Source organism: Colias croceus, chromosome 1 (genome assembly GCF_905220415.1).
Source record: "Colias croceus chromosome 1, ilColCroc2.1".
Taxonomy (NCBI): Eukaryota; Metazoa; Arthropoda; class Insecta; order Lepidoptera; family Pieridae; genus Colias; species Colias croceus.
In genome coordinates, this window is record NC_059537.1 from 6,269,622 (window position 1) to 6,287,421 (window position 17,800).

Genomic DNA, 17,800 nt, shown 5'->3' on the forward strand with positions numbered 1-17,800 from the left:
AAATGACGATAAATCATTCGGTTTAGTTCGGCAACGCTCCATCTGTCTTTTATTTTGTAATCTAAGACCTCACTATACTTACACTACACGTAAACTAATATCGAATTTTGTTTACAGAAACGAAAATGGCCAAGAACAAGACGACGACATAATCTTCGAAGACTTCGCGCGCCTCAGGCTGAAGGGCGCGGACGCTGATGCTTGAACATTATGCTAACAGCGCTCTCTTACTGAACTACATTCTATATTTTGTTATACCAAACGCACAATTGTATCGTACTTTTTGAATTTTCATAAACAACATTGTTCGTTTTGAAATCCATCGAATGACCATAGACACAAGAAATAAGTGTTACCATCCTTAGCGAAAAGTGTTATAATCTGTATTAAAATAAAAATGATGTATAAAATCATGTTTTCGATCATTTACGATTTTTGGTAAATGCATTACTTACTTATGCAAGTGAAATATTATAGTCGAGCCAATTTAATAGGCAACATTTGACGTCTATCAATTTTATCTTCAAAGAGAGGTAACCTGCTTAAAAACATCGATTAAAGTGAATTAATCGATACGGATTTGAAATATTTGTCAATCGAATTTATTAATTTATGATGATTTTTATTCACAAGTAATCAATGCATTCGATTCTAGATGTCAGATTTCGATTTTTAGAGTAAGAGCGTTTTCACATTATCCGATCCGATATCGGATATCGGAAGCCGATAGCCGATATCCGATATCGGACACAATTTGCCCTTTCACATTATCCGATAATATCGTCCCGATAACATGAGTGTTGCCAGAAACTGGAAAAGTAGATATATTGGGAATTAAAATAAACAGTGGATGCATTTGTGTTACAAAAAATAAACTTTATTTTAAATGAAATAAATAGTAATAAATAAACTGATGTTTTTCAAACCGGTTTAATCTGCTGACTGCGGAGTATGGATTTGTACCCTCTGCAGAGTCAGAATCTAGTTTCAATATTCAACTTCATTGTGAGGCTTGTTTTTTTATATGCTGTTTTTCTTTTTTTATTATTAGAAAACATGTAGAATCAGGGGAAACACCAAAAGAATAAAAAGGGGGGGGGGGGGGAGAGATTTTCAACAAACAAAGCTCAAATTAATCTCATCACCCTCGAATACCATGTAATTCGAAAACCAGCCATAGTTTTCACTTAGAGGTAATAATTTTTATTTATTCTTTAACTCGGACATCATATTTTATGTCTTTGGTGATTCAAGCCACTATTGAACATCAGGGGTTCGTCAATCGAACACCATGACTCTATTGTTAATCACCCCTTTTTATAATTAAGAAAAGCAAGTTCTGCAAATACAGAGTAATTTTCAATTTCACACCCACTGTTAACTGTGACATGACATACTCTACTTAAAATTATAATTTTTGTATTTGCGAGGCTATCGACTACCCGTACGTATCGACGCCTCCTATATCCTTGTATCACTATTGAATACCATATCGATATTATAAATACATCATAAACGAAGGTCGATTACTTAAGATAACGTATCAGCCCTTCGGGCTAGCGTCAGCTCATAGAATGTTTGCGACAGTCACAAACTGGACTGCTCAAGAACCAAGGGACTGTGGCCTTTACTTGGTGATCTACGTGGGCAATGATTTACATTCACCAGAACAGCATGTATACCACATTGAAATGAAATGAAATTATATTTTATTTTGCAAGAAATGTAAAAAATTTACATATTATGTTATATTGTTTCATTGTTCAGCACAATTCGCCAATTGATTGGCTTGCAGAGACTTTGGAATTGCAATTCAACTCAATTCGAAATAAAGTTCGTCTCTAACCTACTTTGGAATATCAATCCGATAGAATCTATTCTGACACCCGAGCGTTTAAGATTTTCTACGAATGGTTTGGCGCACGGAAGCAAGTTGGAAAATGGAAATGGTAAATTGAAAGTGTCAGTGCCTAAAAACAGGCTTAATAGCAGGCAGTTGGTCCCTCAAGCAGGCACACCACCTCTTAGGGTTTCTCAACTTTGCAACCTTCATCACCCTCCGGGGAAGGATGCACTGCCGCATGCTATAGCGCCAAGGGAACGCCTCTCGGGGCTTATTACCTTTGCAACCTTCATCACCCTCCGGGGAAGGATGCACTGGCGCACGCTGCAGCGCTACAGAAACGCCTCACAGGCTTAGCATTTTTGCAACCTCTATCACCCTCCGGGTAAGGATGCACTGGAGCACGCCGCAGTGCTACACGAACGCCCCACGGGCTTATTATTTTTGCAACCTCCATTACCCTCCGGGGATGGATGCAGTGGCGCACGCTGCAGCGGTACAGGACCGCCTCTCAGGCTTTTCATTTTGAAACCTTCATCACCCTCCGGGGTAGGATGCACTTACGCACGCTGTAGCGCTACAGGAACGCCTATCAAGGTTTGTCATGGTTGCAAATTTTATCATCCTCCGGGGAAGGATGAACTGACACACGCCACAGCGCTACAGGAACGCCTCTTGGGGCTAATCAACTTTGAAACCTTTGTCTCCCTCCGGGGAAGAATGAACTGCCGCACTTGTTAAAGATCTAGTTCAAAAACATCTTTTAAAAGCAAGTAAGTGTAAAAACAAGTATATCAACCAGCCGTATCCAATTCACAGGAAAGTCAAAGCATTGAATGAAAGGACCTTGGACCCAGTGTCAAAAAAGTTGGTATGGAAATTGAAATGTTTGCAGTAATAGCTTTCCTAACCTTGACAGTCGAGGTAGTAAGAAAAAATTTCATTCAAAGGCAGAACGAGATCTCTTTGACAAGAGTTATTAGTTTGAACGTTTGAACACTTCACAAGCTGTACAGCTAGGAAGCCGAATCCTCGCGCAATCGCGCCGGCTCCTAATGCAACGTGCTCGAACAGTCGACACAAACATTTCCATTCAGAGGGGAATTCTACAAATAAATTTTAATCACAGCTCAAACAGCTTACGTTATCTCAAGTAAGACAGACTTAAACTTAAACAACCGGCTCTATTGCCTCGAGTTCATTATAATACTACCCAAGTGGAAGAACCAGTCTTTGCACCCAGACCTCAAGAGCCGTGCTACTATCAGGATAAGTCTTCTCAATCGTTCACTGACAAACACGCACAGGTTCAGCACCAACTCATATACAGAACCTACAGCTGAAAGTCTGGCTCATTTTGGATAGATCAATCTGTTGTACACCTTGATGGACAGCTTAAAAAAATAGAAACATACATAGACTGCTGGTAACTACTGACCAGGCTATAAAAGGATGCTGAATGCTTAGCTAAATTATGTATAACTGACGGTTTAGTACACTATTCTTATACATAAAATCAGTCAGTTTGTATTAAAATAAAATTATATTAAAATTTCATCTGATCATTTAAGCAAACATTACCTCAGGGTATTTCCTTAGCTAGAACAAATCTTTCAAAATTACAAATCCGGAAGGCAAGGAAGATTATTCAAAAACTCTTATCGAAATAATTTTAAAATAAATCAGCATAATAATTATTTATCTATGTGATTAATAAAATAAACAAAAAATTGTTTGCATTTATTAACGCGCAGCTATGTGATTACTGTTATTAGCTTTTGGACGTGTTCTCTATTTTATTCCTGTTTACATTACAATTCAAAACAATGGGTCGATAGTGAAGACGCGTTTTAACCTCGCATTCCGCATTGGGCTCCAAAACATATTCTTCCACATACTAGCAATTATTATGTAAATATAAATCCAATTTCAAGGCACATATGAACGTTTCTTTGCATTTCCAATCCATAAGAGGTTCTCTGACTAATTTGTTTATTACTACACAGCATCCGGTGAGACCAGCTACAGCGGCTATCATAGGTGGCAGGGTAAAGCGAGCTGTTTTCGAGTCGAGGTCGAAATCTGGGTGATGTTACATAGTTATAGTAGCATCATCAATCTATTTGGAAAAATATCTAGTTAATGACATTCTTGCAAAAGTAAACTAGAGAGATGTTTATAAACATTATTATTTAGTATTTACATACAAATTTTTTAAAGAATATAAAAAATTCGATCACAAGGTGGGATTCGAACCCCCGTGTTTCCGCCACATGGTGGAATTATTATTATATTATTGTCGTAGTGTATATAATGCTAATCAAAATAGAAGTCATTAGTAATCACAATCGAGATTTTTCAGCCTACTCAGGTTGAAAGGCATATACTGATTAAAATATTGACAAGATATAGGTACTTGTAGTATATTTATGGATGTAATAAGTACCATGTATAAGGTATTGAGACAAATTTTCAATAATTATCAAAGTCATGATTTTATACATTAAGTATATACTTTGTTTATAGGATATTTATAACCTTTTTGGGGCATTACTCTATCACATTGTTGCGTTTTATTTATCAAGCCACCAGGAGATAACAAACAACTCTCTCATAATGGACTACGGACGTCAAACGGAACACATAATATAGAAATTTTACCTGAAAATAAAATTTGTATTATGTTTCCTAAGACGTCCGTAGTCCAGATAAGGTCTTCCTGGTGTTATTTTTGCACCAGTGCTACCGTATCATTTATGAGACGAACAATGAGGATATTTCTGGTGGCTTGCCGGAACTGTGGTGAGTTTTGTCCCCACCACTCGCGGCGCTGGCGGCGGTACCACGTGACGGGCTTAAAACTAGCACCATCTAGCGACTTCACGGGGAAAAAGGCGATGTACTCTCTCGTAATGGACTACGGACGTCTTAGGAAACATAATACAAATTTTATTTTCAGGTAAAATTTCTATATTATTTTCTATATTTTCTTGTATGTTATGAATGTCAGCGCACATTGCCCCGTCATTATCTGCAATTTTTTAAACTCGTTTTCTGTTTAAAAGAATACATGATTTTCTAAACATCTAGCGTGAATTTGTACACACACTATTTATTACCAAGATGCAAAGATCGTTGTAGAAGAATCGTCGCCTTACTCCATGACGTTACGGTATTGCCATGACGCGATCTTGAAATTTTACTCTAAACGCGCCTAAAGATGTTTCACACATATTAATAATATTACGCAAATTAAATCATTTCGACCTTCGACGAAGCCTTCTTCCATTACACCATTTATGGTAATTAATTTTGCATGCTTGTATTGGCTAAACATGTTTGTGCTTTATTATTATAATTGTATCACCATTGAATACCATGTTTAAAGCAAAATAAAGATTTTATTTATTTATTTATTTATTTACACTGAAATTAAAACTAAACTAAACACTCATAAATAAAGAATAAATAAATGTGAATATGTAAAATTATATATTATTTTTAACTGTATGAGCAATAAAGGCAATATTTTTATTACAATTTTCTTTTATTTTACGTTTAATAACAGTTTTGAATAAAGAAATCATGCTATCGAAGTAATCCGCCCTAGCGATACTAGCGCGAGTGAGTGTGATGTCAGAGGCGCTTCGAATCTACAGATGTTTCGTCCTAAAATATGTAAACTTCAATAATCTATATCTCAGTCATTTATTGATGGATTTCAAAATTTTTTTCGGCCACTGATTAGTTTTGATCTATTTTTTAAGACTAGTAAGGTGAATATACTATTTTCTTTTTTTTTAAACTTTTCCATTTTTCCATACAAACAAAATTTATGTCATTGAAAAAAAAATTAAATACAAATAAATTCAGTATTTTCTGATTTTTTCCTTTGTACACTCACTATTACCTAGTTGATTACAAAATTTGAACTTTCTAGGTCATCTGGAAGTGGGTTAGGTTTTGTATATGTCTACTAGCGGTCCGCCCCGGCTTCGCCCGTGGTACATGTTTACGTTTTCTCTACATAAGAACCATCCTCGTACTTCAAGGAATATAATAAAAAAAGAATTATCGAAATCGGTTCAGCCGTTCTCGAGTTATGGAATTACAACGAAAAGTGGCATTGATTTTTATATATTAGATAAGTCAGTCAGTCTTAAAAATTGAGATTTTTGGATATTAATATCTACGCAACTGTTTAATCTGTATTTATGAAATTTAAGGTTCTTGTTTATCTTGAGGTCCTCTTGATATGTACCAAATTTGGTTTATATAACTTAAATAGTTTTCGAGTTATAAGGGGGTGAAAAGTGACTCGAAATGGTTCGTGTAAATATACACACGGCTGCTGCTCGCCAGTTCTCTTCGCTTGAACTCGGCTTGACACGCTGCCGCGTGTCTAGATGATGTTTTTTATTCTGTGTCAACCCGATCGGAGCCGGGACGGGCGGCTAGTAGTAAATAATTTGTCAAGTTCCAACGCAGGCGAACCGCGGGCCAAAAGCTAGTTATCTATACATATAATAAATCTGTAGAAGGGTCAATTCTGTACATTGAAAATATTGAAAAAATAAATACCAGGGGGTGTTACTGGATCGATACCAAACCCAAATATGTGATTAAAAAAAATTTTGTCTGTCTGTCTGTCTGTCTGTCTGTCTGTCTGTATGTGAAGGCATCACGTGAAAACTAACGGTTCGATTTCGATGAAACTTGGTACAATTATACCTTATTATCCTGGGCGTAAAATAGGATACTTTTTATCCTGGAAAAATACGTAGAAAAAATTTATCTTAATTTTTCAGTTTTATCCATAGACGTTGTTCTGTAGAACCGCGAACACATGTTGCGTATTATTATAAGCCTAGCCGTATTTGGGTCCAATAGATATTTATAAGATGTCATTGTCAGAGTTAGGTAGGTACTCAAAATGGAGAAATTAACCATCCACGCGAAGACCGACATCCGCGCGGACGGAGTCGCGGGCGGAAGCTAGTAATTAATATAAATATAAAAGTACCTGTAACATAATTAAGCTTCATGCGTTTTTTTGCATACACTTCTTCAGAAGGATCCTCTTTCATCATGTTCGAAACCAATTCCGAATAATATCCACGCTTCGGAATCGAATCTCTCTCCGTATTGTCATAAACCACATCATGGTATTTGATTCTTACTGAATGTTACACTCATTTTAACCTATTTATTGAATAAAATATTAATTAATATATTAAAATATATTTTATTAATGTCAATATGTCAATATTTAAAGTGACATTTGGTTTGACAAAAATGTTTTTAATTTTTCGTAAAACCGCAATGATTGTTTTTGGTAAAACTAAAAAAGGTTTTTATAGATTGTTTTATTCAATACGTCGTAATTTGATAATCGCCCAGTTATTAGTCATAGCATAGTAATGATAATATTATATTTTAAGGTGGTCACTATGGTCAAAATCGAAAAACACCTTAAGTATACATATTGAATTTTTTTGTTGAGGAAACTGTTGGTACGATTGTCTTAAAAAAAATATATGTGATACTCAAGGACTTAGATTACAAAATAAAGTACAGATGGAGCATGACAACCGCCCGTCGACCTTGTCAAAGAAAATACGAAATCAAAAACAAATACGTCGCTGCACCAGTGCTATAGCGCATATAGTGTCATGCAATACGTCAAAAAGGGTTTGCAATTTTAGTAAAAAAATGCCGTCTTGTGATAATAAAACGCTGTAAAATTTGTTCCCGAAAACAAAAAAAAAAGATAAAACATCGTTTCACAGGTTTTCTGTAGATTATTTGGCTGATTTATTTCTATAATACGAATAATAATTTTACAGATATGAAGGAATACAAAACTTCAACGTATGTTGCCAGTATTTTGAAAATGAATTTGCCATTTTTATTGGTAAAACGGTAAAATGGTTAAAGGATCTTCAGGGTAATGCTGTTGGATTTTTCGATCGTGAATGTGATTATTTGTATAGTGCACTAAAGGTTCATGATAATTATTAGATTATTTTAATAAGCATAATACATTATTTTGTTACTTTTATAAATCTTAAAAACGTCATAGTCGTTTTCGCTAGCGATTTAATTTATGTGAACTCCATGATGGATATGATGAAAATAAAATGTCCCGTATTCTCGACTAAAAACTATCGCTATTCGTATTCATATATGTATTATGAAAAATAAAAAAATAATATAATTATTATACTTAATATTGAAACTTTTTTTATGGAATTTATTTAATAAAAAATTGAATACAATTATTTTGTCCATATATAACTTTAGTAGGCAGGTACTTTATGTAATAAAAGAATTTAAATAAAAATTAAAACTTGACTTCTCATTTATGTATATAGCCTACGTCACTACAGCCACTAACATAATAATTCAGATCATTGCAATGAAACCTCACAACTCAAAATCGGTCCAACGGTTTATACTGCAGGGCGTGTCAAAGAAATATTATACATACATCCATAAACTCGAAAAACATAACCCTCTTTTTTCCGTAGTCGGGGAAAAATTTGGGAAATTTTTCAATATCTGGCAACATTACACGCACACAGAAGCACCGTGTACGTACAGTGCAGCGGCGAAATGACAGCACACATAGCTTTATTGAAAATGACGATAAATTATTCGGTTTAGTTCGGCAACGCTCCATCTGTCTTTTATTTTGTAATCTAAGCTCAAGGATATAATTAACAAAGTGTATTGTTTACTTTTCATTTTAGAACGGCCTAAACATAAAAAAAAATACATACAAATCAACCCCTTTACGAACATAAAACGCATTTTGTTAGGAAAACCGCTACATATAATATTTTATACATGAAATTTATACCAAAAAATATGTTATGATATTTGTAACAATTTGTATTGCTTGTTTTATCAATTTTCATTATTATCGTTAAATTATCAAGAAAAAAACACGAATTTATAATAAAACCCACATAAAACCTCACCTCTATTGCATATTTTCGACGAAATTTGACGGTGTCAGTTCGACTCGGACGGGGGACTGTACGTGCGGTTTTTTTGCAAAATAACGCTAAAATTCACCGAATTTAATGTTTTGTTAAATTAAATCAGATTGTAATAGGTATTTACATGTGCAGATAATGAAATGAAAGTTAAAAAGAGGTATGTAAATAAATAAAAATCTGTTTGTAAATTCGTTTTGTTTTTGAAAGGCGTCATCTTAGATTACAAAATAAAGTACAGATGGAGCATGACAACCGCCCGTCGCCTTTGTCAAAGAAAATACGAAATCAAAAACAAATACGTCGCTGCACCAGTGCTATAGCGCTTAAAGTGTCATGCAATACGTCAAAAAGGGTTTGCAATTTTAGTAAAAATATGCCGTCTTGTGATAATAAAACGCTGTAAAATTTGTTCCCGAAAACAAAAAAAAAGATAAAACATCGTTTCACAGGTTTTCTGTAGATTATTTGGCTGATTTATTTCTTTAATACGATTAATAATTTTACAGATATGAAGGAATACATAACTTCAACGTATGTTGCCAGTATTTTGAAAATGAATTTGCCATTTTTATTGGTAAAACGGTAAAATGGTTAAAAGATCTTCAGGGTAATGCTGTTGGATTTTTCGATCGTTAATGTGATTATTTGTATAGTGCACTAAAGGTTCATGATAATTATTAGATTATTTTAATAAGCATAATACATTATTTTGTTACTTTTATAAAGCTTAAAAACGTCATAGTCGTTTTCGCCAGCGATTTAATTTATGTGAACTCCATGATGGATATGATGAAAATAAAATGTCCCGTATTCTCGACTAAAAACTACCGCTATTCGTATTCATATTATATTATGAAAAATAAAAAATAATATAATTATTATAGTTAATATTGAAACTTTTTTTATGTAATTTATTTAATAAAAAATTGAATACAATTATTTTGTCCATATATAACTTTAGTAGGCAGGTACTTTATGTAATAAAAGAATTTAAATAAAAATTAAAACTTACCTTCTCATTTATGTATATAGACTACGTCACTACCGCCACTAACATAATAATTCAGATCATTGCAATGAAACCTCACAACTCAAAATCGGTCCAACGGTTTATACTGCAGGGCGTGTCAAAGAAATATTATACATACATCCATAAACTCGAAAAACATAACCCTCTTTTTTCCGTAGTCGGGGAAAAATTTGGGAAATTTTTCAATATCGAGCAACATTACACGCACACAGAAGCACCGTGTACGTACAGTGCAGCGGCGAAATGACAGCACACATAGCTTTATTGAAAATGACGATAAATTATTCGGTTTAGTTCGGCAACGCTCCATCTGTCTTTTATTTTGTAATCTAAGGGCGTCATTGAATAATATCAAGTGTTGATAATTTTTGACAGTAAAATATTATCAGAAAACACATACAGCTATAATAAAACAGTAACCAGACATTCCCTGTGCCTTGAATATTTAAAAAAAAAGATTAATTGCTGTTCTATCGTATATTTTAAGGGTTCAAAACAATCCATATACTATAGGATTTAAAAAATTAACCTCGAATTAAATACAAAATACATAACAAGTCGAAAAAAACGTGATTTCTTGTCCGTTCCCCTATTTTGTAGGTTGCATGCATATATTCCTACTAGGTATGAAGAGATATACAGAGAACGCTAAATACATTTGCCTGGTCACCATTACCATTAGATACACCATGACATGGTAGAGGCCGTTCTATAGAATTACGTCAAATAATCCTTTATATCTCTGTAGGTGAGATGTTCTCCACCCTAGTCATCATCAGGTCTCCATAATATAGTCCGTGTTGAATAAAATTAATTTCTAAATCAGTGTTTTCTTAACTGTTCCCCACTCTAGAACTTATAATTACTTGCTTAGTCATCTTAAGGTCTCCAGAATGGGTCATGTAGTAGAGACTTAGCTTAATACGGTTAATGTTGAAAGATGAGTCTTCCTACATTAATTACATTTACAATATACATAATACACAACATTTACTATTCATAAGCTAGTATTTATAAACTAAGTTTTTCGTATTAATAAGCCGTTCAAGTTTGTATGTTGTATTGTTTATAGCATTTTCCTACTATTTAAGTAAATAGCTTGTTTCATATTTGTAAGTCATTTTTTACCCAAAAAATAAGAAATAAAATACCACCGTAATACGATACGAATTTTATAGATTAATATCTTAATACGGTGGTATAACTCCGAAATAGGAAAAAATACTGGGCATGTTTAATTGTTTATAACTTTCAATTTATTTATTTATTGAATTAGTTCCAAGATTAGTTGAAATAATTATTTATCTGATAAATTAGAAACCATAATATTCTGCGGTATGTGTTTTTAATTAGAAATCCTGTTAAATATGAAAACGGTCGAGTACAAAATGTTTGTTTCTTAGAAGGGGTAAAAATAGGAAGGTGTGTTTTAATTTATCACAAAACATTTATATTGTATAACTGTTGATTTGAGTTTTACACATCTGATAGAGCAGGCTCCAAGGAGATGTTCGTTTGCATAAATAGCGGACCTAAATCTGACTTCTGATATATATTGTATAGATCCCAGACATCCTATAGACAGATGTTGCCAACCAGTTTTGTGGTCCCCTTCCCCGCACCCCGGTAATTAAATATGGCATACAAAGAAAAAAATAAACATTTCCAAAACATGCCGCGTGGGGTATCAAATGAAAGAGCTTATTGAGTAGATCACGAATATATAGCATACTATAACATTTCTTACACTTTCTCTAAGATTTTTTAGAAAATTTACGAAAATGGTCCATTTTTGAGTTAACTTTAAACCACTATAGATTGAAAACTCATGAATATATTTTTTAAATTATTATTTTAAATAATTAACAATAGTCCATTGTTTACGATTCAATAGTTCGTACAGTGAAATAGTTGCATGGGGGAGTGGGGGGAGCATTCAAAGATTGCGAGTATATTTAAGTTTAGAAGAGGCTGATGAAGTTAACCAGTGGGTCGACACTTAAGAACATCGTTTTGGTTAGGCTTCCATTATCAAGCAATTTTAAACTTCATTCAATTGACATACAGTTCAAATTATTTTGTACTTTTCAAAGACCTAAGGGAGAGTCTGTTCTGCCAACTTTTAGAAAAAATAAAAACATTTCTAATGTTGGCCCCTCCGATGTAATCATTTAATATTAGATTTAATATTTTAGTTTTAATTATTTATTATTATTTCTTATTTTTTTTAAACCTTATTTTTGTATATTTTAACTTTAAGCTAATACATTAATAAATTATTTCTTTCTTTCTTCGATTTCTTGTCAATGGTTAAGACTTAAGCATAGACAACCTCTTGATGTTGATTTGTTGTTTGAAATTTGAATTCAAAATGGCGTTTTATTAATTGTTTTGGTGGAAGATAAACAAAATCTGTTCTTCGTATATCGTAGATTTTGTTACTTATTTACTCAGTTAATGTACAGTACATTGAATTTTTTAATTAATTTGTTATATTTCTGCCAAAAGTGAAAGAAGAAGAAAAAGTGTTATGTGTAAACAATGTTAAAATCTTTGTGTAGATAATAATTGATAATAATTATTAATGTGATTTGTGACTAAGTATTTGCAATACTTAGATTACAAAATAAAAGACAGATGGAGCGTTGCCGAACTAAACCGAATAATTTATCGTCATTTTCAATAAAGCTTTGTGTGCTGTCATTTCGCCGCTGCACTGTACGTACACGGTTATTCTGTGTGCGTGTAATGTTGTCAGATATTGAAAAATTTCCCAAATTTTTCCCCGACTACGCAAAAAAGAGGGTTATGTTTTTCGAGTTTATGGATGTATTTCTTTGACACGCCCTGCAGTATAAACCGTTGGACCGATTTTGAGTTGTGAGGTTTCATTGCAATGATCTGAATTATTATGTTAATGGCGGTAGTGACGTAGGCTATATACTTAAATGAGAAGTCAAGTTTTAATTTTTATTTAAATTATTTTATTACATAAAGTACATATATTATATATATTATAACTTTAGTAGGCAGCTACTTAAGTTATAATATATGGACAAAAAAATTGTATTCAATTTTTTATTGAAAAAATTACATAAAAAAGTTTCAATATTAACTATAATAATTATATTATTTTTTATTTTTCATAATATATGAATACGAATAGCGGTAGTTTTTAGTCGAGAATACGGGACACTTTATTTTCATCATATCCATCATGGAGTTCACATAAATTAAATCGCTAGCGAAAACGACTATGACGTTTTTAAGCTTTATAAAAGTAACAAAATAATGTAATAAGCTTATTAAAATAATCTTATAATTATCATGAACCTTTAGTGCACTATACAAATAATCACATTCACGATCGAAAAATCCAACAGCATTACCCTGAAGATCCTTTAACCATTTTACCGTTTTACCAATAAAAATGGCAAATTCATTTTCAAAATACTGGCAACATACGTTGAAGTTTTGTATTCCTTCATATCTGTAAAATTATTATTCGTATTAAAGAAATAAATCAGCCAAATAATCTACAGAAAACCTGTGAAACGATGTTTTATCTTTTTTTTTGTTTTCGGGAACAAATTTTACAGCGTTTTATTATCACAAGACGGCATTTTTTTTACTAAAATTGCAAACCCTTTTTGACGTATTGCATGACACTATATGCGCTATAGCACTGGTGCAGCGACGTATTTGTTTTTGATTTCGTATTTTCTTTGACAAGGGCGACGGGCGGTTGTCATGCTCCATCTGTACTTTATTTTGTAATCTAAGTTGCAATATATACCCAATGACTGTTCTATTAAAGGAAGATATAAAAAATAATAATTTTTACGAGAAAACTTCTCTATTACGTCATGTTCTGGCTGTAGAATCAATTGGAGAGGAGATAATATTATTATTGTTTTGTCCAAAGAAAACAACGACTTCTTACAATTCCAATATGGCGATCCGAACGGCAACGATATATTGGAAATTTAGAATGAGATTTTAAAATAGAAATCCCGCAAAATATTTCAAGGAAAAGTATAAAATGTAAATCTAGTTGTATTCACATAATATTTAAGCCGAATTAAGTCCTACATGCCTAAATAAAGATATTCAGTAAAATTCAAAATTCAAATGGAATTATCCATTTTTGCTGATAATAGTGAGTTTTAATATTATATAAAAATGTTATATATAGGTAATTATTATTATATTATAATAAACTTATTGATCTACATTGTTGGTGTTTTATTTTTAATTTCCTATAAATTTGAATAAGGATGAGAATTAGTAGTGATGTTACCCAGCATCGAAAATTTTATCGATATCGATATGAAGTTTTATCGATAATATGTACTCAAAGGAGACATCACTAGCAACTTCAACTTTTAAATGTTGGCAGCAATGTGGATCATTTTTGACGTGAACTTTTCATAGGTTGGTATATAAGACTTAACCTAAGTAATACATGCATATGTGTGCGTGAGCTCGAAATCGAAGTACTGAGTGCCGTCTCTTCCTATATTACTTGCTCTGTGAAGTTAACCCGTCTAGCGTCATACGCACAGATGTTATGCGTCCCAAGTATGTCGAGGTAGTTTACGAAATCTAGCTTTTTTATGACTACCGAGTTTGAAAATTTTATTTACCCTATTGTTCTATAATTATATGCCATGTATGATATATTTTTGGAAAGAGGAAGAAACTAGTTATAGCATAAAAATGTAATCATGACGATATATTTTTTCAATAAAATTATAAAAAATTGATTTTCTTTTGTTTTAATTTTAATTGCTTACATACTAACACTTACATGATAATGGTGAGTCATCAAATGATCATATTCACGTTTTCATATCACTACACGATTGCCAAATACATTCACTTATATTTTCACACATTTAACACAACGTATTTCACTATGAATAATAACAAATATCCATTATTCACAAACAAGAAAAAAAGCGCCATTTTGCGTCTTCCGCACTGAAAAGTTGAGACACTTTTTCACTGAGTATTCTTCAAATATCCCTAAAACCAATATCATAAACGTATTCTACGTAAAATTTCCAGTAATATACGTCTCAATTATCACTCATCTAATTATTCCTCTCGGCATAATTCACAATCCAAATATTCGTTGAACAAGACGAACGTTACAAACTATGGCCGATGACGCAACTCAATCAATGATTCACTTTTTTTTTTTTTTTTTTGTGGTTTTAGTCTGTATTTCCTGTCTCGGAGTCGTGTCGATTCGAATTATAAATGTTTAAGGCATAGAGAAATATTTTTTATACTGGAAACATTCACTTGTACGTCTCTACTGATGACCTTCAATGTCACGGGCCGCGTACGGGCGCAGGACGCTCTCAGTACAATTTGAGTTACGCTACAACCGCTGTGCGTAGGACGCTACACGGGAACCTTTTGAACGCCAATGACATCTATAGATGTCATGCGCAATCGTGCCCTGTGCGCCAACGACACCTATACATGCCAAGAAACAGATCATAGATAAATACAAAATAAACATATTAAACCTTTACTTTTACGTGTTTTATTTATACAGTTTATGAACTGAATCCCCAGTTATTACATAATTGTACACAGTAAACAAAATTGCCAAGTAGTTATTCAAATATTTGATGACAAAAAATAACTTAATTAATGGCTAAAAAAGCATGTTCTCTCGCGCCAATGACATGTATACGTGCCTACTAGTGATGTAGTGTAATATTCAAGTAACTTCATTAAAATTTCAGCGAAATTACTCTAATTCGCTTAATTTTTGTAATAACTACAAAAAAAAAATATATAAGCTTAGTCACTGAGAAAAAAGGTAAATACTACATTCTTTGGTATAATACCATATTGTCTATATTGTGGATATTGTTGATTTGAATATTTTCCTTTTCGCCAATCATGCGCATCCCTAGCACAGTATCGATATGCAATCCCTTCTGCGCCATTGACATGAATAGATGTCGGACTGGTGACGTCGTAAGCGCGTGCCGTGTTGTTAAGTGCGGAAAGTTGTAAAAATATTTTATCGAGTAGGTATCTACCAATATTATAATCAAATAAGTACATGGCTATTAATGAGCATAATAATTATATAGATAGGTAGGTAAATACAAGGCTGTTAATGAACATAATGATTATATACAATTGTTGATTTTTTATTATTTTTTATTTTATCGTCACAAACACAATGTATGCGTTCTAGCATAATATTTATTGTTCATGTAATGATAAAAATTCGCTTAGGTCCAAAATGTATAAATATCTCTAAAAATCTGTAGGTACTTACCTATTTAGCAGTTTTCAAAATTTATTACCTAATAAGTATAATCAGTGCCTTTATTAGAATATTCTTAAGATACAAATTGTCGCTATGTCGTATCAAAATATGGTAATTGACCTAAATAGGTACCTACATATAATTAGTATTTGTAATAACTCAAGTATTAAACTAAATGATTGGAAAATAAATATGTAGTTTTAATGCAATTCCCTTTATTGAAAGGTAATAGTTGTTTTGATATTTACAAATAAACACTCCACAATAATACCTATAGTTCATATAAACTTAATAAATAAACTCGATAAGTTATAATAATATACAGCTACACATCACTAATCAGAAGCGAGAGATTATAAAAAAAAGGATGGTTGCCCGCGCCATTGGCATGTATACATGCCAATGGGGCGTAACTGATAGAGAATAGTGCTGTAACTTGCTGCAATTTTATACGTATTTTTGTATCTCAAAAGGTTGATTTTTTTTGTTGATAGTTGCTATAAATGTGGTCTTAAGTTTTTACAGTAGGAGATGAGGTTAAATAAATATTATTTTTGTGTTATAAGCTGTTTATTCAAATATTCAGACGTGAATTATTATGTTTATCGATAACATTTTGGACTCCCTACTATTTTCAAGGTTATCTCATTGAATTTGTGGCTTGGCGTGGAGGGCACGGCGATGCGTTTTTGCTCTGGCGGTCAAAAGGTTAATTTCTTTATTAAAAGTTCGTGAGAAACTGTATCGAAGGCCTTTTGTAGGTCAACAAACACTCCCAAAACTATAATTATTGTTTGCGTCAATGTTCTGTTTTATTTTAATAGTTAGGTCCATAGTCGCTGACAGAGAGTTACTTTTTGGCTTAAATCCGTATTGACGCACTGAAATAAAATTAAATGAGTCTAAATATTTTTGTAATCTCGTGTGTAAAATCTTCTCCAATATTTTGACAATACTGGCAAAACCGAATACTCACTCTTATAGATAGGAGTTACCTTCGCTATTTTTAACGAGTCCGGAAAACGTCTTTGACTTATGGCTTGGTTAAAACAGTCGCTTAAGGTATGATTTAATTTTTCTTTGATGCATTTAATTGCTTTTGTAGTAATACCATCAAGACCTGTACTACAGTTTGAATTAAGGTTATTTATAATTATATATTTTTACTGGCTTCGGTAGGTCTGAACTTATTAGTGAGGTAATTTTTAAAATTTCGTAGTTGTCTTTAGATTTCCTCTCCTCTGAGTTATAAGAGTTCGATTCTGGGAAACCAGTAAAAATTTTTTTCGCGGCTCTTTCTGTCCCGTAGTTCCTTGATTTAGTTTTAATTTATATGGAGTTGATTTTTAGACGTAAAACCCGATGGGTTGGCTGACTGATTTATTGATTGAAGGTTTAATTCCAGTGATTTTATTTTACTCTCACCCTGGTTTATCTGGGATTCTAATTGAGAAATAGTACTCTTCAATATGTTTTGTTCAGTAATTATCATACATGCTGATGACTTAATTTCATTGATTTGATTCGTATTTTGGCGAATTAAATTCAAAGATTGTTCGTTGGACGATTTAATTTCGGTAATTTGTGTTTTTACCTTAGAAATGTTTTCATGAATTTTGTTT

General features: G+C 32.6%; 1 long non-coding RNA gene across 1 annotated transcript in view; it reads left to right on the top strand.

Annotated features, from left to right (window-relative positions):
• Positions 1 to 413, top strand: part of LOC123696119 — an 845-nt gene extending 432 nt beyond the window's left edge. The window contains exon 2 of the long non-coding RNA XR_006752041.1: positions 118 to 413. This is a non-coding gene — a long non-coding RNA (uncharacterized LOC123696119). The remainder of the gene's footprint in view (positions 1 to 117) is intronic.
• Positions 414 to 17,800: the final 17,387 nt, after the last annotated feature.